Source organism: Syngnathoides biaculeatus, chromosome 20, assembly GCF_019802595.1.
Source record: "Syngnathoides biaculeatus isolate LvHL_M chromosome 20, ASM1980259v1, whole genome shotgun sequence".
In the NCBI taxonomy this organism is placed as follows: Eukaryota; Metazoa; Chordata; class Actinopteri; order Syngnathiformes; family Syngnathidae; genus Syngnathoides; species Syngnathoides biaculeatus.
In genome coordinates this window covers 13,751,408-13,775,237 of record NC_084659.1, presented here as the reverse complement: position 1 = coordinate 13,775,237, position 23,830 = coordinate 13,751,408, and the positions used below count along the sequence as shown (strand labels likewise).

At 46.0% G+C, this 23,830-nt stretch overlaps 1 pseudogene; it reads right to left on the bottom strand.

Moving 5' to 3' along the window:
- Positions 1 to 5,307: 5,307 nt before the first annotated feature.
- LOC133494040 (5S ribosomal RNA) lies at positions 5,308 to 5,426 on the bottom strand (annotated as a pseudogene).
- Between the last annotated feature and the right edge of the window lie 18,404 nt (positions 5,427 to 23,830).

Here is a 23,830-nt window from a genome sequence, read left to right as displayed (position 1 = left end):
CTTTTTTTTTTTAGACAGGCCTCAAAGCATTCAACTTCACATTTTAGAAAACTGGGATCGTGATCAATAAAGTTTGTGATTGGAATCTTGAATGAATTGAAAAGCAGCGTTATAGTAATGATGTCACGGCCCCCGCCAAAAAACAACCATCCATTTTTTATCCCGCTTGTCTGCACAACCAGATTCAAATTGCAGCGTTTCAATTATTTATTCACAGAAACGTTATCTCATAGTCTCGGGTTACAGTTACCCCAACGCGATCCATAATCCCGCGCACTTAATTAGTCGGATCCGAGCGCGGTCGAGGAGGCGCCAGATCTCGAAATATTGACTCGCGAGAGTGAATGAAAACATTTATCCTCGGTTAATCTTTTAGAACAACAAAACCAGCAAGGGATATCTCAAAAAAATATTGTGCAAGAGTGGCAGCGGGATGTGTTTGTGCGTCCGTCTGTGTGCGTCTGTGCGTGTGTGCGCGTGGTGTCCGTCTGGCGTGGCGAGAGCAGGCTGGCTCCCCTGTAGAGCACAATCACTCTGCTTGGCTAAACACAATCACACAACCTTAAACTCGACTCACATCGTCCCAGTGAGAGCCTACAATGTGCGTGTGTCTGTGTGTGTACGTGCAGGACAAAAGGCAGTCCCATCTGTTCCATTGTCACAGGGTCTTTAAAATGGATCAGATAAACATGACATTTGGGACGAGGGCGCGAGCTCACATTCTAAAGAAGGACATCAGACCCGTGGACAGAGCGTGAGTGTTCGGTGAATCTCGTGTTTGTTTGCACCTGAATCCGCGCGCGACGTCGGGGCTTTGTTTTCCCCGTCGGTCCATTTTTGCGCAAAATCCGACTTACTGATTGTCGTATTGACGTCGGGATTGCCCGAGCGTTGAGTAGTTGATCCTCCCGCATCATTTTAAATAGCGCAGGTTTATGTTTGTATTTACGAGTTGCATAACTTTTTGTTTGTTTTCACATTGTGGGACTGAATGCGAAGCACCCCCCTCCCCCGCCCCCCCCCCCCCCACGTAAGGATTAGCGGCCCATTGGCCTAATCAGAGATGGCAATCACACCCGTTCTCGATCATGACAACAATCAGCGAGAGCGAGAATGAGAAAGAGACGCACACATCTGCCTATTAAGCTCACTTCTAATACCGCCGATAGTGATGAAACATCTGGCCAGGGGGGGTCAATGTTAATGAAGAAGAGAGATTGGGACAGATGCAGATGGCGAACCTATCGTCATGATCTGTTTCGGGGAAACAGAAGGGCGTTCGCTGTGACCACGCGGCGTTCAAATTCAAAGCGTTGTCCGCAGATGTAACCTTTTTTTTTTTATGCTCGATTGCGTTATTTGTGTCTTAGATGCAATATAACGGGGTTGTCCTAGTTAGTAGTCACAAAAATTTTGGAATTTGAAGCTTTCGAGTGAGATGGTAGGATGAACCTAAAATGCACTTTGACCTTTACAAATTAAATTAAAACCCAAATGTGAGACAAACACGCTGCTTCTAACACGGAAACTCTTTGAAGAAGAGAACATCTCACAACCGAGTAAAGTGACCGGGGCAATATTACCCTATCGGTTCGAGCGATATTTAGATGATATGTGGCTCATGGGCAAACCACATCCCCCACCCAATCCACCTACACGCTCGCAGCCACGAGCAACGACGACAGCGCGACCAAACCGCCTCCCCGTTTGATCCACCTTCTAAAAACAACGCCCCCACCTCAGCCGAAGCCGTGTTGACAAGCCCGGTAACGATCCACAAGGCCGGCTCGGCCTTGTCGACAAGGCCGGTGGCGATCCAGAAGGCCAGCGTAGGCCGTCCTTCCGTGACTGCTGCACGGAAGCCTTCCGATGCGCACATCGACATATTTAGCACCCCTGACTTACGGATTACGTCCCCCGGCTTCGGGGGCGGCTCGTCTGCCCACCTACTATGGGACACGGAAGCTCTTTTTAAAGAAGAGGACATCTCACAATAGAGTGAAGTGACCGGGGCATTATTACCCTATGGTTTCGAGCCATATTTAGATGATATGCGGATCACTGCCAAACTGCATACGGCCAAACCACCTCCCCGTCCGATCCACCTCCGCGCGGTATAGATGAGCCACCCTGCACATCAACACATTTAGCTCCTCTGACTTATGAACACGGATCTGTTGTTACTTTCTGAAAGGATTACGTTCTCCCCCCAACTATTTTTTTTTTTGTAGATGTATACACACCTACCTGTCATTTGGAACCCACTATTTGCACATTTGCAATAATAAAATAATGGAAAAATAACGAGTTACCTTCCAGCAGGTACAACTAGTAAAAACAGACGAGACCGCTTGAGTGCGCTACTGCCCTGTACGTCACTTCCTGCTTCTTCTTGAAAACAAATCCCTCGAGAGGATTTTCATGGCAGGAGTTACAAAAAGCCACATACGTCAAAATCATATTTTGTGGTGGAAAAAAACGATGGGTCCATACCGGCTGCCGTTTTTTTTTTTTCATTAATAACATCCTAAAAATCATGCATTTCATGACATTGGCACCCTAACCTGACCCATTTTTGAATACCAAAGTCCAACTATTTGTCTGTCTACCACAGTTCATTCTTTTGCACGGTAGTAACTGCCGGTTGTTATGCTTTTTTTTTTAGCCGCTTTTATTTATCCATATTAACGAGAGTACCACAGAAGCATTGTGGTGCGGTTAAATTGGAAGCAGTCATTGCCACCATTGTTTTGTTAGTACGCATGATTTCATTGTGCATTTTGGCCCGCGCCCTCTCTATTACATCAGCGTCGCGACGAGCTTTGTTGCGTGAACTCACCCGCAAAATAAATCATCAGTGTCAAGTCATAGAAGGTAAAAGTTTCTTTGGCTCTGCCTTTGGCCACCAAAACCAAAAAAATGTAACCAACCGCAGCTCACACATTCGAAGTGTATGAAATTGGAGACCAGTGGGCCAACGATAATTACACACACACGCACACACACACACATACCAAAAAAAAAAAAAATTCACAATAGTTTTGTCTTGGGGAAAAGTTACATTTGTGAGGAAATGTGCGCTTCCTGTCTGGTTGTGTGTCGTGCGGGAGACAAAGATGGCAGTAAAACTCTCGCTGTGGAATAAAAGAGTCATTGTTCGCCAAGGTGGTCTCAATTGGACCTCCAGTCCCAACCTCACACCGTGCAGTGCTCACACACACACGTAAAGTGACTCAAACATACACAATGCTTGTCGGCTGCCTAACAGAGACTTTCTGTAACACACACTTTTCGTATGCATAATAACAGCTTTGTGTTCCAGGGTGGCAGTTGCACGGAGGTAAATATTTGGGTGTTGGAAATAAACGGTGTAAATTACACACATGCCCACGTGCACACAGAAACACGCACTCGCACACACGCGAGCCTGTCATTCCAGCCACTTCCTTGTCTTCCTGTCGGGTGATGATGTTTAGTCTTCCCTTGCCACAAATCTGATTGGTGCATTTGATCTCTTTCTGACTTCCTGTTTCTGATCCCAAAAAAAAAAAGTCCTTTCGGGGAGCAGAGTAGTCATAGCGCATTTTGGGGGAGGCGTTAGGGGGGTTCCGTCACTCATATGAGATTGGATCCGTCTGCTGAACAGCTGATTCATCGCCGTGGTCTGAGTCATCCGGCTAATGGGAACACGCTGGATAGATTAACAAGCGGGGTGCAGACCGTTTTATCCCCGACTGCGCACTACAGTAGTCGGATTTAGTCTTACCGCACGTGCGTTACGACGTTGTGGCTTTCAAACGGAGGTGAGCGTATGTTTGATTTCGAAACGAAGCGAGGAACAAAATGATGAATGTACTCGTTTGTATCCAAAACCCCACGTCTCGCTGCCGCCGCCGCCGCTGGAAAAACGTCACGTCCCTCGGTGGGAACAACACAATCGGGGAAATGGAATTTAGAAGAAAAACGGAACGCTCAAATGGGTCATTGTCACAAAGGGGGGCATTGAAAAACGAGGAGGAAATGGCGGAAGGCCTCAGAATGTGATTTTATTAACGTGCCTCTTCTAAGAAAAGCGACTAAACAAGTCACATTCATCCCGATTGTCTTGTGACCCTCATTCTCTGAGCACAGTCGGCGTGCAAAACAGCAGACAGGCTGGAAAAAAAAACTTTATCTAAGCCGAAAAAAGACGCAAGTCTTAAATAGTCGTTATATTTAATCAAAATATCCAAGAATCGTCCATCTCGCTTGAGTGCACCTAAAAGCCATTCAGACTAGATTTTGAAGCATCCGAGTAACTTTTGAGGCAATTAACTGAATAAAATAAACGGCTTACTGTTGCAAAGAAGAGATTTGCCGGCGCGTGATTGGCACTAAATGGCGAGCGACGGGCGATGTGACGGCCAAACCTGTTGCGAATCTCCCTTTGGGCGGCAGTCACGCGGCAGCCGAGACGGGAGAAAGGACGAGAAGGAGGAGGAAGACTCATCAAACGCACAACATCCGCACACTTTTTTTTGTGTGTCTTAGAATTGACAGGTTGGAGGAGAACAAGCGGTATCTCCTCGTGTCTACAACAACAACAACAACAAAAAACAACCCAAAAAAATGGCTCCCTGATGTCTCTATTCACTTAAACTGTCACAATCACACCCCCTCGAGAGACCTTACTTCCTCTGCCAGTCAGCCAAATTATAGCTCTCCTTCTCCTTCTTGTCTCTCCCGCGTTCGGTGTCGGGAGACACCCGACGACGTGAATTTGGCAACTTGTCGCAACCCCCCCCCCCAAGCTCCACGATCCCACCCCGCCACCCGTTTTGAAACCTAAACTGCTGTGTCTCAATGTACACGGAACGTAGCGTTATTTACACATGTGCAATCAAATTTTACAGGATGATTTCCTCCACTTGGGAAAATATGACAGAATTGTGTATTTGGTGTTGCGCTCATAATTTTGCCGAGCTTGGCAGGATTTGTAAGGTGCGTACATTTGAAAGGAAACGCGGGATGCGTCCAAATGTTTATTAGAGTTTGGAGGTGATTCAAATTAAGGGAGCGTTTCAGAATAACGTTTAACAATTACACCATTTCATTAGATGGGCCCTTCATATTTTCCAAAAACTTGCCAAGATTTCACAACTTTGTCCATTTTCATCAGTGACTTGTACTTCTTCTTCTTTTCCTTTCGGCTTGTCCCGTTATGGGGTCGCCACAGCATGTCATCTGATATGAACGCGTATTTTTTTTGGCAGTTTTACACCGGATGCCCTTCCTGACACAACCCTTCTACATTTAGCCGGGGAGAGAAGCTTACAGCACCTGGTATTCCCAGGCGGTCTCCCATCCAAGTACTAACCAGGGCCAAACCCGCTTAGCTTCCGAGATCTGACAAGATCAGGCGTTCTCAGGGTAGCATGGCCGTAAGCTCATCAGCAACTTGTGCATGGGAAAAAATATATAATTAGCAATTGCAGAATACAGCCATGGAATCCCCTTGGACCATGATGTCTGCAGATGATAGGATGCTCGTGGAAAAGTACAGAGAAGGTCAGAAGGAGCTACATTGTGTCTTTGTAGACCTAGAGAAAGCCTATGACGGAGTACCAAGAGAGGAACTGTGGTGCTGCATGCGCAAGTCCGGTGTGGCGGAGAAATATGTTAAGATATTACAGGACATGTATGAGGGCAGCAGAACAATGGTGAGATGTGCCGTAGATGTAACAGAAGAATTTCAGGTGGAGGTGGGACTGCATCAGGGATCCGCCCCGAGCCCCTTCCCGTTTGCGGTAGTAATGGATGGGCTGACAGATGAGGTTAGACTGGATTCCCCTTGGACCATGATGTTCGCAGATGATATTGTGATCTGCAATGAAAGCAGGGAGCAGGAGGGGGAACAAAGATGGAGGCACGCACTGGAAAGGAGAGGAATGAAGATTAGCCAAAGTAAAACAGAGTATATATGCGTGAATGAGAGAGGAAGAGGGGGAAGAGTGAGGCTACAGGGAGAAGAGATAGCGAGGGTGGATGACTTCAAATACTTGGGGTCAACAATACAGAGCAATGATGAGTGTGGTAAGGAAGTGAAGAAACGGGTCCGAGCAGGTGTCTGGTGTGTTATGTGACGGAAAAGTCTCCACTAGGATGAAGGGAAAAGTTTGTAAAACAGTGGTGAGGCCGGCCATGATGTACGGATTAGAGGCGGTAGCACTGAAGAGACGACAGGAAGCAGAACTGGAGGTGGCAGAAATGAAGATGTTGAGGTTCTCGCTCGGAGCGAGCAGGTTGGATAGGATTAGAAATGAGCTCATTAGATGGACAGCCAAAGTTGGATGTGTTGGAGACAACGTTCGAGAGAGCAGACTTGGATGGTTTGGACATGTGCAGAGGCGAGAGAGTCTGAGGATGGAGCTGCCAGGCAAAAAAGCGAGAGGAAGACCAAAGAAAAGGTTGATGGATGTTGTGAGGGAGGACATGAGGACAGTGGGTCTTCTAGTAGAAGATGCACGAGATAGGCTTAGATGGAAAAAGATGACACGCTGTGGCGACCCCTAACGGGACAAGCCGAAAGGGAAAGAAGAAGAAGAATACAGTCATGCCAAACCAAGTTGCATCTGATCCAATCCAGAGTCATATAAAATCAATGCATTGATCAATATTGCATGACACAAAATGGGTTGGCATTTTAAGGCGGTTTATATATATGTATATCCTGATACTGTATTTTCCTCTAATCAGCTTTCTCGAGGGCATTCACACACATGCGTCGATTTAGTGCATTATCATATCCTGGAGTGGAACAAGAGCAATAATTCTATCTCAGCATGGTAACAAATGCTATTTAAAGAAGATTAATTCCACAAGAGGATTATTCCCCCACGTCGCACATAATAGGGAAGGGAGGGATGGCTTCGGCGGGTGGTGGGTGGTGGACAACATTTGATCTCGCAAACATCTCGATAATCCCAGGTGGAACACATGTTGGTGTTTCAAAAAGGCTAATGCTGCGTGTGTGTGTGTGTGTGTGTGTGTGTGTGTGTGTGTGTGTGTGCGTGCGTGCGTGCGTGTGTGTAACTTGTATTTTGAGTTTGAATGACGGATGTAAATTAGAGCTGGAACGCTGCGATGAAAAGCAAAATATCAAAATATTCAAACACGCTTTTGTCGTGGCTGTGGATGTTCTGTTCTGTGATATTGTTTAAACTTGTGAATGTGAATAATTATCTTGCCAGAGTATATTTAAATTTTAAAAAATAGTCAGATAAACCTGAACAAAGGCCTTGCTTTTCTAACTATATTAATGACACATTTAGGTTCCAGAGAACCAAACAAACGAATATTAAATCAACTCTAATGGGAATCTGCTTGCGCTTCACGGTGATCCTTTCAAATACATTTTCGATAATACGCCGCTCAAACAAAAACGCCGTGTTCATCTCCGTCCACCGGCCATACAAAGTCGAAAAAATAAGCGGCCGTCCACTTTCACATCAGCGATAAACAATGACGACGACGCTCGATGCGGGCCGGCGGAGGTTTTAATCATTAATGGATGGCGGCCACGCGCAACACCCTAATTACTAAATCTAAATGAATGGATTATAGAGCCAACTTGTCTTTGTCCGTGCATCAATGTTGCAGAAAAATGCTTTTTTTGTTGTTGTTTTTTTTTTTTTTTTTTTTTTTAATTTTAAAACCAACACCTTACAGCATCTGCATCTCCCCCCCCCCCCCCCTCGGAAAGTGGCACCTGAATGCACCCCCGCGCATTACGCAAACCACCTTCGCGCCAGGGCGCAGAATGTGCAGCTAATCATTGTCATTACAGCTGTTGAGCCAAAGTGTTTCCAAACAGGCAATCAAAGCTCATCTCGATAATTAAGGGAAGATGTCTTTCCTCCCGTCGAGAACACAAAATCAGATCTGTCTCCTATTAGGACACACTTTTCTTTTTATGTAAGCCCCGTCTGCGCGTGTGTGTGTGTGGACCGGTTGCTTTTATTGTGCCGCTCAAACAGCTTGACTGAAAACAAACTGACAAAACATTTGAAGCAGGAAAAAAAAAAAAAAAAAAAGACGGGGGGAGGAAAAAAATGTGCGCACACAACAACCTGTCAGGAGCAAAATGCCTCTAATTTTTCTGTCATCTGCCAGCCGTTTCAAGAAGACGAAAGCGCCCCCCCCCCCTTCTTCCCGACACACTCAGAGAGAGGAGGCCGCACCACAACGCAAAAGAAAAGGCATCGTTTTCCCCTTGTAACGCCGCCCCCACCCCCCAAGGCAGTAGAGAGAGCAAAAGTATAAGTGTCAAAGGAGGCAGGGTAATAAGCACTTAACTACTGGGTCTGTCTCTCTCGGACCAAACCTGGATGCGCTCTCCGCCTGGAGGGCCCCCCTCTGAAGGGGAACCGTTTGGACTAAAGGTCCTGTTGACTTCAATACGGCGCATTACGCTTGATGCAGCTGTCAGCGTGTACGAGAGCGAGCATGTATACTGTGTACTTAAAATTACAGCTGTGTGTGTGTGTGTGTGTGTGTGTGTGTGTGTGTGTGTGTGTGTGTGTGTGGGGGGAGGAGGGTGTGTCAACTTTTGCTCAGGGATGAGCCGCGAGACGCGCTATTTACCCGGGCCCGCGCGCATACAAATAATAACAATAGTTCTTTGTTCCGTTAATTTGCAATTAGCACCCACGGAGTTTGTTTGCGTCTGATCGGTGGACCGCGCTTGACTTGTCCACGTTTCTGTCCAAAATGAAATATGTGTGACGGCTATTCATCTTAATCGTGTTTTTGTGATGGGTAAATTACCCAAGAAATTACAATCAACCTCAGTAGTGCTCGGTACGCGCCAGGAATTTAGGGAACGAATGTGCTTTGAATTTTCTTTAACAGTGTTTCCCGACTGTTGTCACCCATCCCCAAACCCCCAAAACCCCCCATTTTCCCATCGTCAGCAATTTGCGACCCGCTTTTACAGACGATAACAAATTTCTTTTTTACCAGTCAAAAAATAACCTTAAGAAACGTACAATATCATATTCTCTTCCATATTCAAAGTGCTCCATTTCTTCACTAATTGGTCGTAAAATGCGATCCGACCAGTATCTGAATCGCAACGACGGACCATCCGCTTAAAATAATACCGCACCAACAATTATGTTTTCATATTTTCATAGTACATGCCTTGTAAACATTTGTTTACTGGCATAAAAATAGTCTGATCACATGCGCATTCCACCCTGAGTGGGAGTAGTTTAAAAAAAAAATGGTCATCTATTATTGTGACTACAGATCACATTTTATGACCAATTTTTGCAGAAATCCAGGCCATTCAAAAGGGTTCCAGTACTGTAATTTCTGGCCTTTTTTCACACGCTTTCGACCCTGCGGTTTATGCGGTGATGGGGCAAATTTGTGCATTTTTTTCTAACAGCCGCAAAGGGGACACTTGAGCGGAAAAGGTAAAAGTGAGACTGGTGGAATATATGTGCCGAGGAAGTGGCTTTTACTGGTCCGGCCCTGTTAGCGCTGCGCTAGTGTGTTACTGCCGTGTCTCAGTGATTTTTACCGGTATGTTTATTTTTTAACCGGTGTGATGGTCTGAGCGCTCCCCCGCGCTGAAAAGTCTCTTTGTGATGAATGCGCATGCGTTACTAACAGGGGAACCCTGGGTACGTAGCAGACGCTTACCGGGAAATGTCCTGGTCTCATAGTTCCCTTTTTTCTACATAGCGGTAGCTAACATACGTTAAATCCTAACCTTCAAACAAAAGTTGATAAAAACAATGTACAAATATATCTACTTTCGCTGTGTTCGTCTTTCTGAGACGTCCGTAGCGAACATGAAGACTCAGCGACAAGTTGTCAAATGGCACATGTTGAAGCATGGATGGGGATGTTTCAGAATGGCCGGAAGTTTACAAAATATACGCGCATGTGCATTAATATGTGCGCATTACTCACAAAGAGACTTCGTAGCACCGGGAGCGCTCAGACAATCACACGGCCCTGTTAGAGCATGCTAGTGTGAGCGTGAGCATTAGTCTGTGGCTAGTGTTAGTGTTAGCGCGGCGTTAGCTTGTACCGTCTTTCTTTGTAAATATCTTGTGTTTCAGTGTGGGTTTCAAAGTGGGCACTTGCAGCTTTTACACAGCTGCGACATATGTATGTACCAAATGGTATTTCCTATACAAATGTACTTGGTGAGGCTTATAAGCAGGTGCGCTCTGTAGGTCGGGAATTACGGTAGTTTTTCTTGCAACTATTCTTGGATTGCTATTGTTCCCTGAGTACCAGCCCTTGATCCACAGAAAGGAAAAAAAATGTGGCAAATCGAGATCCCTTGGAGTTGGTAAGAAAAGTTCCAAGCTGCCAGAAGCCAGACGACAGTAGCGCTTAAAAAGTGTTTGAAACGTACAGAAATATAGGGACACCTGAGGGTTTGAAACTAACTCTGAGTAACTGCAAAATAAAACTCGATGCAACTTTGAAAAGCAAGAGAAAGTCAGATGTTGGTCACGAGACGCGGGAAAGACAAGGCCGCATCGACTGCATTGTCATGTTATTGTGCGAGACATACGGTACGAATGGAGTCCCACGTGAACACGAAGAACTGAACGACAGTTCCAAAGCACTCAGCTCATGGCGTAAATCAACCTCGCGCAGCCATTCGAGAAAATCAGCCACATTTTATTTGATTTTATCGTTTCGTTTCGGGGGTGGTGGCGCTAAACATGGAAGCCGACGCGAAATAAACCTTCACGGAGGACACTCGTTTCGATCCCGCAGTGAGACACGGCGGCCGCATCATCAAAACCCTACAGATCAGAGGCCCAAGAGACAAAAAGAGAAGAAAGGAGCGACGCCACAAGAATGAAAGAGAAGGTAGGCGACAGAAGGGAAGGGCCGTGATGACAATAAAACAAAAAGACGCCAAGAGAACAAGAGACGGTTGAAGACAAAGCGATGCTCTCTGCTTGTGTGCCCTGACTGTCTTGGCGTCCTATCAGGTGGCATCAAAACCGCGTTCGATCTGCAAGTGGGGGAACTACAAAGTGGATCCCGGGGCCCATGGAAAGAAGCCCTTTTTGATCGCGCTAATTGAAAGCCATTTTGTTTAAAACAAACAGTCTCAAGTCTAATTGGCTCTTTTCCATAAGAAAGAGAAGGACGTTGAAAGTGGAAGAACGCACGGAGGAGGGAGGGAAGCGTGCGTGGAGATGGCGAGCGCGCCAGATCAGAGGGACGGCGCGCTTTTCCGCGTCGACGCTGCCACGGCCCGCTAGGAATACCCGCTAACAATTCGATAAAGAGCTTGTAGAAGTCGGCAGCAGTCGGAGACGACGCGCAAGGGACCGCAATCACGAATGCCGGGACAAGTTAAACGGACCCCTACTGGGCCATTATTCCCTCTTTCTACAGGACACATTATCATGTCAACATTAAGTAAATGACATCCCCCCCCCCCCACTTCTTATTCAGGAGGCGGTCAAACATGCTTTTAAAATTTTATATGATTTGGAAATGTGAATAGCTCGATTTTTTTTTTCTTTTTCCTCAATTCAACCACGTTTGATTTTCTACGACCGCCTTACTATTACCAGGATCGCAAATGTCAGCAGACAAAGCTTCTCAAAGAATACAAACGCTGTCGCATTAATGCATCGTTTTTAGAGTCCGCGTCTTCGGGAAAACGTCGACACAGCGCCTTGTTTTACAAATCCGTCAAATAGCTCTTTATGGTTGTCTTTAAGTTTGACAGGAAGTTGCTGAAGAGTTACCGTGCAAGCTCCAAGTGAGATGCAAAACACCTCCGAAACTGAAAAAACTGGACAAAGCAAGCTCAACCTGCTTAAGATCAGGATAACTTCTTTTCCTTTCGGCTTGTCCCGTTCCGGGTCGCCACAGCGTGTCATCTTTTTCCATCTAAGCCTACCTCGTGCATATTCCTCTCTCAAACCCACTGTTCTTATGTCACTCTCTCACCTCTGGACATGTCCAAACCATCTAAGTCTGCTCTCTGGACCCGTTTCTTCACTTCCTTACCAAACTCACCATTGCTCTGTAGTCAACTAACTCCTGAGCTTTTCCTGTCATAGTCCCAACATTCAAAGTCCCTACACACAGCTGTAGGGTCTGTGCATTCCTCTTCTTCTTCTGCCGACTAAGCCGCTTTCCGCCTCTTTTATGTCTTCGCCCTACATTATCTAAATTTCTACCTACGCCTTTCAGATTAACCGTGCCAGGGGTGGGCGTAGTTAGCCCAGGCCACGACCTAGTCGTTCATCCTAGCAGAGACGCTTCTGTCACATTTAACACACCAGACACCTTCCGCCAGCTGCTCCAACCTGCTTGGACCTGTTTCTTCACTTCCTTACCACACTCACCATTGCTCTGTATTGTTGACCCCAAGTATTTGAAGTTGTCCGCCCTCGCTATCTGTTCTCCCTGGAGCTTCACTCTTCCCCCTCCGCCCATCTCTTTCACCCACATATATTCTGTTGTACTTTGGCTAATCTTCATTCCTCTCCTTTCCAGTGCATACCTCCATCTTTCTAATTGTTCCTCCGCCTGCTCCTTGCTTTCACTGCATATCACGATATCATATGCGAACATCATGGTCCAAGGGGAATCCAGTCTAACCTCATCTGTCAGCCTATCCATTACCACTGCAAACAGGAAGGGGCTCAGAGCTGATCCCTGATGCAGTCCCACCTCCACCTGAAATTCCTCTGTCACACCTAAGGCACACCTCACCACTGTGCTGCTGCCCTCATACATGTCCTGTACTATTCTAACATATTTCTCCGCCACACCAGACTTGCCCATGCAGTACCACAGTTCCTCTCTTGGTACTCCATCATAGGCTTTTTCTAGATCCACAAAGACAAAATGTAGCTCCTTCTGACCTTCTCTGTGCTTTTCAATTCGCATCCTCAAGGCAAAACTGTACTGTTGCTCGCAGATACTGACTTCTGGATAACTTCTCCACTATCTAGGCAAATTTTACTTGCCACCGACGATTGCGTCAACGCATGCTCTGACTTGAACAGCAAACAGATTAACTGGCTTTGTAATGCCTTTTATTTTTTTTGCCCGCTCACGCAAAAAAAATGCCTCGACGTCAGCAACGTCAATCGGTGTTTACTGAAGTGAAGTCAAACGGGGTTGAGTGGCACTAAAAGTAGATATTACACACTTCAACCACTCCGGCCAGGGTGGGAATAATACAGTTTGCGACATGGCATGCGAGAGTGGGAGGCAGAAAGGATTTGTCGTTAAAGCGCAATTGATGTCATTAGAATTCACAACCACCCCCCCCCCACCCCAACCACAATCCTCGTAGTTAAAGCATAACAAAGCCTAAACAAGAAAACGAATGTACTAATTCATTAAGGCCTCGAACCAACCCAAGGTCTTCCTCGGTCCGGTTGGTCTGAGGTGGCGAGACACGGGAGAGGGACAAGATGGAGGGTTTGGGAGGCCGGGGGACAGACAGTAGAACAATGGGCACAACAACAGCCGTGTCAACCACGTTCCGTGATGACAGCGGCAACAATGATACCGAGATTTGCTTTTGTGATGCGTTTGTTAAAGTGTAACAAGACTTAATGGAAACTGTGTATCGGATGCACTTTATAAGACAAAACAAGTGACAGAAAACACACGTTTTCAAAGACAAAAGTCGTGTTTATAAGTGTTTAGAAAAGGAGCTTTTTTTTTTTTTTTTTTTGAGTGGCAGACGGGCCAATTTTACCGGGTACGTATAACACGACATCAGAGACTCGCTTTCCTTCCTATGCCACAACACAAACGTTCACTTATCTATTTGATAATAGGAGAGCGCCGAGCTCGTCGTGACAACAAGAGCGCGGCGCCGCACAATGCCAAGAGGCGCCCGCAGACAGAGTGACGCGAGATATAATCTGCGCCGACGAGAACAAGGGGACGAGGGGGAAGAAAGGAGCGCGCCATCTTTATGTGCGCGACGCAATTAGGAGTTCGCGCGACAATGAAGCTGTCGGCGACAAAGCGGAGACAACAAGCTATTGTCGGCGGCGCTATCTTTGTGGGAAACGTGGATGCTGAAAAGGGCGGATGAAACGTGCACAAAGTGAGTGAAAGTGGAGCTTAATGCGGATGAATTACAAGGTCGCTGGGAAATGTTCAGCGCGCGTCGGAGAGAACGGGGCCGCGCCGGAGAAAATGAGGGAATGTTTGCAAATGAGCTCTTATAAAGCGGCGTAATTAAAACATAATGCCTCGTTTCCTCAAAGGGAGGTTTCGCTCGCAATCGAGCGCAGCTTGTGTATCGTCGCCCTTTTGCGGGCCTTTTAGGAGCCGGTGGAGGGCCGACTTCCTCTTAAACGGAACGCCAGCCAAAGTTAAACTGTTATTCTATTTTGGTCCTCGGGCTTGAACAATGAGTCCAACTGTTCCCTGTGATACCCAGACTGTCACCAAACTAATATAATGCACACACGAAAGTCTGTACGGGGGGGGGGGGGGGGACACACAAATAGGGCACTTTTATTCCCGCACTCATGAAGGTCCACTTGAAATGCGCACAAGCGAGGCAGTCACCAAATACTTCAGTCAACTTTGAAAGTTGTCAGGATTAGAGTGAAGGAAATAAGTATTTGAACACCCTGCTATATTGCAAGTTCACCCATTTAGAAATCATGGTGGAATTTTCATCGTAGGTGCATGTCCACTGTGAGAGAGACCATCTCAAAAGAAAAATCCAGAAAGGACTTGGTCAATGACCTGAAAAGACCTGGGACCACCGTTTCCAAGGTGACTGTTGGTCATACACTAAGACATCATGGTTTGAAATCATGCACGGCACGGAAGGTTCCCCTGCTTAAACCAGCACATGTCAAGGCCGGTCTTAAGTTTGCCAATGACCATTTGGATGATACAGAGGAGTCATGGGTGAAGGTTTTGTGGTCAGATGAGACCAAAATGGAGCTTTTTGTCATTATTCCACTAACAGTGTTTGTAGGAAGATGAATAATGAGTTCCATCCCAAGAATACCATCCCTACTGTGAAGCATGGGGGTGGTAGCATCATGTGTTGGGAATGTTTTTATGCACATGGGACCAGGATGACTGCACTGTATTTAGGAGAGGATGACCGCGGCCATGTATTGTCAGATTTTGGGGAACAACCTCTTTCCCTCAGTCAGAGCACTGAAGATGGGTCGTGGCTGGGCCTTTCAACATGACAATGACCCCCCCAAGCACCCGGCCAGAAAAACCAAGGAGTGGCTCCGTAAGAAGCATATCAAGGTTCTGGCGTGGCCTAGCCAGTCTCCAGACAACCCAATAGAAAATCTTGGGAGGGATCTGAAACTCTGTGTTTCTCAGCGACAGCCCAGAAATCAGTCTGATCGAGAGAAGATCTGTGTGGAGGAGTGGGCCACAATCCCTCCTGCTGTGTGTGCAAATCTGCTGAACAACTACAGGAAATGTTTGACCTCTGTCATTGCAAACAAAGGCTACTGTTACCAAATATTATCATTGGTTTTCTCAGGTGTTCAAATACTTATTTGCAGCTGTATCACACAAATAAATAATTTTAAAAAACCATACATTGTGATTTTCTTTTTAGATTTTTTCTCACAGTGGACATGCACCTATGATGAAAATTTCATACCCTTCCATGATTTTGAAGTGGGAGAACTTGCAATGTAGCAGGGTGTTCAAATACTTATTTTCTTCACTGTAGTTGTTCGGGATTATAGAATAAAAAATATGAGCCCTGGTTTCACTGGACCACAACAAACGTTGGTCCAGCCCAGTACTGGAGATATGTCTTTATTCCCTCTTAGAAAGACATCAAAAGCAAATGCCTTGAATTAATCCTTGAAAGCTGGCAGTCTCACCGCAGGACAATGCGACATTAATTACACAAAACAAAAAAACAAAACAAAAAACAAGAGAATAGATCACATTGTCTCCTGGCTCATATGATGTATTTATTAATCCAATTTCACGTCAATCCTTGTTTTGTTTTTTTTAAGCGAACGGAGGCAAAAAAAAAAAAAAGTCATAATAATCACACGGCGCAGATTAATGAGGTAAACGTAATGATCTGAGATGATCAAAGACGATCAGAGTTAGGCAAAGTATAGCCACCAATTAAGAAAACAAGCGCATGGGGGGAGGAAAGGGACTAAAATATGCACCCGTGTTGCTGATGAAAAGACGGGGGGGTCAGAGAGAACGGACTCATTTCGCAAATGAAACGAGGCGCGCCCGCAACGTGGCCGCGCGTAAGTCGGCGTGTGCGTTCGCGGGAAGGGGCGCTTGTGTACAGTACCGCCGCGTTGTTTAGATTTCCCGGGTGTCCATGAGCAGAGCGTGAGCGCGGCCCCTGGGGAGCGCCGGGAACGGAGCCGCCTTTACTTTGATAACAATAATAAGGTAACTCTCGCTCGCTCTCTCGCTCGGCACAATGAGGTTTGCCGTTTGATCCGCCGAGGAAGCTGATTATAAATGTGCAAAGTTTGTAAAACGTCCCCCTTTGTGCAACTTTGAGTTCATTAGGCGAGGCTCAAGAGGGGTCCAATTTCACTGAGGTGAAACTCGTTAGCGTGGCAGATTTTCTTCAACGCAATACACTTTGTTTTTTTTTTTTTTTTGGAGTGGCCCAGTGATGGTTTTGTGCCAAAACGTACCGCCGCCCGGTTTCATGTTGTTGTTTCAGTGCCAAGCACACCTTTTGCAATTTTAGCCAAAAGGTTCGACCCCTTCTTCTCACCGGTTGAGAAAACGTTTTCCGTCTTGCTTTGAGACTCGTCTTTGCCCCAGATCGATCCAAGCTCGGATGCCGTCTTGCTTCCGAAGAAGCTGTCTTTCTTCTTGCCTCAGTACCTTCCATTTTCGTGCCAGGTGACTCGGTTTTGTTTTTTGTTGTGTTTCTTTTTTTCATCAATTTGAAAGTCACGTTCAGGACACTTTCATACAATCCGAATCGGGGGTGCTCAATGCGTCGATCGCGATCGAGGCAGTCTTGGTCGATCGACATCAGCCAATGTTCCCTCTAAACCATGGGTGTCATTTTTGTCGCGGTTTCCCTCGGAAGGTCGCTAGGACTGTGAAACCATAAAAATCGTTTAGCGCCTCATCATATTGACGCGTGAAATTTATGAATTACTTTTGGAATCAGCAATCAAGGGTAAAGGGTTTTTCAACTATTGTTGATGTTTGGTAACGTAAAAACGCTTGCAATACCTCAAGATTATGGTTTATGATGTGACAATTTGAATTACGGAAGTTGACATACATGATTTGCTTTTGCGAGCCACATAAAATCATGTGGCGGTCCGGATCTGGCCCCGGGCCTTGAATTTGACACGTGTGGTCCAAACCGCAAAAAACAAAAAATATCCAATGATAATTGAAAGTATAACATACAGGTATTAAGTTTGTGGCATTTTGCAATGTGATTCAATGAGTGAGGGATGACTGGTTTGTTACAGCCAATGGCACAACTCACATACGTACTGTAAAAAAAATGAAAAGTAGAAGCCACTGGTTTCTTTTAGGCAGCACACGGAACTTTCTCTAACAACGACTGCTGCTCCGCCAAACACTCTTTTTCCTACTTTCCCTTACAAACCCGCTATTAAAGACGTACACTCATAATTACAAATGTTATAGTACTCACACAGTCCATCAATGTATTTTATAATGACAGCGTCCACCACCGCTGCTTTAATTAGCAACACAGCCTGGGCAACGTAGAGCAAAGACGAGCTAGACGTGCTGCTTATGTTTACTTTCGATATTAATGGAGAAAGTTAAAAAATAATTGACAATGACTGTCGGAGTATGTGAATAATCGAAGAAAATGTGGTCAAACTGTACGAGATTTTCTCTTTTCTGAGTGGGAAAGGTCTGGACTAATGCCAAAGTAGAAAGAGCAGGATGAGATGGTGTATAATTTTAAAATTCCATCTTGGCACAGCCTGATCCAGGATTCAAGCACAGACAATACAATGCCCAAAAAGCTAATTCTGTATTTTAAATCTTGGAGGCAACATAACATTAACATCACCCCCCATCGTCGGTAGCTCACGAGAGGCTGCCGGCTTGAAAAGTAGCTCTTGGGGTAAAAAAAACTCTTGGCACCCCAGATCCAAATAGTTTTTGTAGTACCGTGATGGTAAGTTCATTTAGGCTTGTGTAACTTCTCAACTCAATCCATGGCCGCCGGTCTCGCCGAGCAAGCAATCGCCTCTCGTGAATCACTCGACAATGGCTGTATTTTTACAGCGGCGAACGCTGAGGTATGTGCGACCCTGAAGCTGCACGCGCTGTACGCGGAAGGGGAATTATAGGTTGCAGGTGCGGAAGAATGCCACGTGTACGCTTAGGTCGGCGCCGATAAAAGAGCCAGTGGGGCGGTTGACCTTTTGGCGACAATGGCAGCCGCGGCAATTTCCCATTGTTTCTTGCTGTGCTCCCACCCAGCAGAGATGCGGGCAAAAAGGACAGATATGCTCGGGTAGTATGATGGGGAGAATATGAACTGATGTTCGATTGGGTTTAGATCAGGGTTCTTTGAGGAGAAAGTGTCCAATGTTGTTAGCAGTTCTTTGGTAGGTCTTGGGTCTTTATCCTGACGGAAGACCAATGACCAGCAACTGAGACCAAGCTCTCCATTGCCTTGATTGACTTGCGATTCCAATACAATAATGGGCTTTACATATCATCTATGTTACGCACCTGTCTATGATATTCTAAGATGCTTCTGACAACTGCATAGCTCGTCAAACAGATGGCAACCAAAGACGAGAGGGACGTGCTCCAGCAAGCTGCCACATTTGTTCGGGACTTTGTTCACTCCTTGTTGTCTTATACTTAGATCAACACCCCAATAACATACCGACACTTTTTTTTTTTTTTTGGTGGGGGTTTGGGGGGACTTTGTCAGCTGAGCGCCGAGAAAGCAGCGATCTCATCAGTTGCATCGGGAGAATATTTTTTGAGGGGACTGACAGATATCTGTCATCATCTGACTCATACCTGCGTCTAAAAATGTGTCTCGATGTCTTGCGGGGCCTCGGGACACAACCAGAAAACACGCGCGCTAGCTCAGAACTAGCCATGTGCGACGTTTTATGCGCTCGTCTGAGTACACGGCACCTGGTTTGGAATTTCACACACAATGTCACCAAACTCCATGTGGACATTTTTGTGAATTGAGTATTTAGATAACGTCCTTGAACGGGTGGCAACTTTTGTTATAATTTAATTAATTTTTTGTTTTGTGGATTAAAAAAAAAAACAATGTTCTCATTCAAGGTTTGAAAAATCATGAAGAGAATAATATAACTGAAGGTGATGAAAAAAAATCTGTGTGAACCGCCTTTGTATTGCACTTTCTCTCCCTCCCCAACTCCTTCTTTTTACCAACCTTCCTGCAGTCAGACTTGTGATTGGTGGAAAAAGCTCTCCCTCCGATCCAATCCCGAACCCCCTGCGGGGCTCCGAAAATATGAATGGCGACCAGAGCAGCGGTCTCGGGGGAGCGCTCCTCACCCAGCCTGCCCGAGAGCAGCATGTAGCGCGGTTGCAAAGGTGGGAGGTGTCGACTTACCGGAGGCTGCGTCGGTCGCGGAGTCGCCCGTCGACCCCCTCAACCACGCCGCCCGCCCCCACCCCCCCACCCCCTGCGAGGCGTGTCCGCGAGGCGAAAGGAAAGAGGTGATCGGGCGGGGTCGTGGGAGCGTTGCCGCTTGCTCCCGATTGACGGTTGCTCTGGAGCGCTCGCATTGATTTGTGTCACTTCTCCCGTCTCTCGTTTTCTCCTCTCTCCCTCTCTTCAGTGCTTTTCCTTGCGCTCTCTCCCCTTCAGTTCACATAACAGACACGTGCGTGCACAATAAGACGCCAAATGACACATCTTGTCACGTTTTCACGTTTTTGGTAAGCAGTGGAATTCTTGTCGGGAAGTATGCACTGTAGTCCACCCTAGTTTTGGTTGCGACGAACTCTTGAACGCACATATCGGGGAGGGGCCCGGAACGGATTCACGTCGTTTCCATTCGTTTCAGTGCGGAAAATTGATTTGCGATCCTCGTGGGTTCAGTTCCAGGCGCAGTCACGGAACGAATCTCGACACGGCGTCGCTATATGTTGGCCTGTGTTCTCAAAACAAACGTTCAGTGGATCCATTCAGTTAATAAAACGCTCCATTGTCAGTGCTTTATGTGGAGCATGAGCAATTTCACTCCCGCTAAAGGAAATGATTCATCCCGTGCCTCGCTGTACCTCATTTTAATGTGCATTTTGCTGCCCACTGTACCTTGTAAATGCCACGGCGTGCCCGAGCAGCGGAGGGAAAGGGCTCGGGGGCAATCAGCGATTGTGCGGGGGCCCGACTGGAAGGGCTTCAGAGGGTCCGACAACACTACATAACACGGCTGATCCCTGTCCAATTTGCTTTTCACAGTTCGCCGCTCACCGTTCGGCTAAAGCGGCGGAAAACAAAAGGGAGTCGGCGGCGCCGTCTTCGCTCGGAAGTTAATTTTCGCCGTCTGGAGAGCGAGCACGTAGGTCAGGTTCAATCGTGATTATTGGCCGTCCGATTTGGAGCAAAGTTGTATTCAGTTCAAATTCACAAACAACGGTTTTCTTGTTCATGACCATCAAACAGAAAAAATTCCCCAATCTTGAGGAGTTTCAAGTAACTCTCTCGTCTCTGAACATGTCCCACCCATCAAAGTCTGGTCTCTGCTCTCCAAAACATCCAACTTTGGCTGTCCCTCTAATGAGCTCATTTCCAATCCTATCCAACCTGTTCACTACGAGCGAGAACCTCAACATCTTCATTTCTGCTACCTCCAGTTCTGCTTGTTTCTTCAGTGCCACCGTCTCTAATCCGTAGATCATGGCCGGCCTCACCACTGTTTTACAGACTTTGCCCTTCATGCTAGCAGACACTCTTCTGTTACATAGAACACCAGACACCTTCTGCCAACTGTTCCACCCCGCTTGGACCTGTCTCTTCACTTCCTGACCACACTCACCATTGCTCTGGATTGTTGACCCCAAGTATTTGAAGTCATCCACCCTTGCTATCTCTTCACTCTTCCTCCTCCGCCCCTCTCATTCACGCACATATATTTTGTTTTTCTACGGCTAATCTTCATTCCTCTCCTTTCTAGTGGGTACCTCCATCTTGCTGACTGTTCCTCCGCCTGTTCCCTGCTTTTCACTGCAGATCACAATATCATCTGCGAACATCATGGGCTTACCTCGTCTGTCAGCCTATCCATTACTACCGCAAACAGGAAGGGGCTCAGCGTGGAACCCTGATGCAGTCCCACCTCTACCTTAAAGAAAGAATTTAGGTGTAGGTTCACAAAATCCCATCGTGGACCCTAACGGGTTAAATAATTAGCCAGCATCCGTAAAATCCAATTGCCCGGACGCTTTCATACTCCGTGACTTTTGTAACAGGACAACAATGCCAGTCATTCTATTTGACATCGAAATAACGGCGTGTGCTTTAATATTTTTTTTTTTTGGTGACGGCTTCTGTTACATCAAAACCAAGCATCTCAGATGTCCCAATTTGCTTAAAAGGTGTTTCAAATCAAAATCATGTGAAACACTTGAGGTTTGTTTAGACGCAGTCGTGTTGTTGTCGAGGGAGAAGACGCAGAATAAAGACGCGAGTGAGCATGAGCTGTAGGACGAAGAAGGGAGCGATTGTCACTTATCTGTATGTTCATCGAGGGATGACTTTCATTTTTTTTTGTTCTTATTTTGGAATTTTTGATGCAATGCAACCCCCATTGCTGGCTATGATAGGCCACGATTTATTTATTTTTTTCATTTTTCCCCGGCGAGTTCGAACAAAAGGAGGACAGCGGCGTCAATCCGCGACATTATTGAATTAAAGCCGAGGCGCACGTACAGACGTGCAAAAGCAGCAGGTATTCCTCGCGGTCGGAGCCCGCGGCGCGAAACTTGGCGGCGCGCCCCCGGACCCCCCGCTGCCTGAGGCTTGAGGAGTCTGGCCAAAAACACTGATGCAACCCCTAAAACCGGCACTCAAAGCTTTAAAATAAATAAATAAATGCATAAAAATAATAAAGTGCCCACGCTCAAAATTACGACACATTCGCTTTAAAACGACAGGTTGTTAATATGATTTGACAAATATATATGTCCGCACTGATGGGATAGTTTTACAATAATGATTTCGCACACCATTAGAATATCATCAAAATGGGGCAAGTTATGGAAAAAGTGTGACATTTGTTATATTTTTGGATCATAAACGGAAATATATGAATGAACGCGTACCGATAGAGTGGGTAACTGGTTGATTTGGGGTTAAAAGGTCAAATCCTCCCTCGGACTGGTCCCCAGTCTCACTTTCACACGTCCGGATAATTAAGTCTTCGATAAAGTGAGTGAGAAATCCCGCAAAAACCCGATACTATATGAATAGATATTTTTCGCATGTATTTGCTCAAAATTATTTTAAAAAATGTGTTTCCCAGGGGTCACTGAGAAAACTGTCAATCTTTTTATTTATTTTTTTGAACCTCCTGCCAGGCAGCTCACTCCTCAGCTGCTCACATAATTCAGGCTTAAACTCCCCCAAGTGGCCGAAATGAAGCATTACAACCCCGACGAATCATTACCAGCTTCCTTTCCCATTTTTTTTTTTTTTTTTTTTTTTTTATTTGTTTTGGGGTTTTTTTCTTTTTCAACTTTGCCGTTTCATCCGACAAATGCAGCCCGTCCGCCCGCCCCGCTATTCCCAGGCCGAGGAGTTAAAGGGAAGCGCAGGAAGTTGTTGGAATCCAAACAAGGCGCAATGGAGGAAGTTGGGGGTCAAGGCGGCGCTTCCTGTTGAAAGCCAACTCATGTTCTGATTGTTCATAATACATCGTTGCATTTTACGCCATTTCAATAACTAAATAAAGATAAAACCTCTCTCTTTTTTAAATATCAGATCACTTTTAGACTATTATTTTTTAACTATATCTAGAAATCTCTACATGTGCTGGTTAACGATAACAAATGTGTCATATTGTTGCTGTTTGTTTGTTTTTTTTTTTTTCAAAACATGGACACACAATCTAACGTCAATGTCATTCCGGGATTATTCCGGGCCCGCTCCATTGTCAGCTGTCCGCTCCGGATTTAGATTCCGACGCGGGCCGGACAAAACGGCAGCATCTGGCCGGCGTATCGTGACGAATGCACGTAATCTGGAATTATTGGGTGTGCATTAATTTGTCAATTATAGTAATAGGACTTTTAATGATTTCAAAAGGTTTGCATTTCGGGCGGCGGGACACCTCACTCTCGTTCCCACACGAACGCCGGGAGATGAAAACCCCCCAAAAATGACACGTTGATTTGAAAACGATGCCGATTTCCCCCACCTCCCCAAAAAAAAAAAAAAAATCTGCACACTCAGTTTGTCTTTTTAAATTGCGCTTTTATACCTCGGCGCGGCTTCCTACACAATCCTCACCAAGGGTGCTTAAAAAAGTGTTATCAGCACTTTGGAGAAGCTGCAGCGCAACCAAATTTAAAAGGCAAGGCATATGGTGAGCATAAGAATGATCTCGACAGACTTAGCGCCAATAGCATCTGTATTTTAACAGTCTATCAGCTGTGGTGAGGGGTTGGGGGGTGGGGGGGGGATGCAAAAAGCTCTGAGGGATTTGGGAGAAAAGGATATGATTGCATTTATGTCCCATCAAGCCGCTTGCTGGATCCCGGGGAATGCCTAATATACGTCTGTATTTGGTCACCGGCTTACATCTGTCTGCTTATGGATTTATGTGTTCCA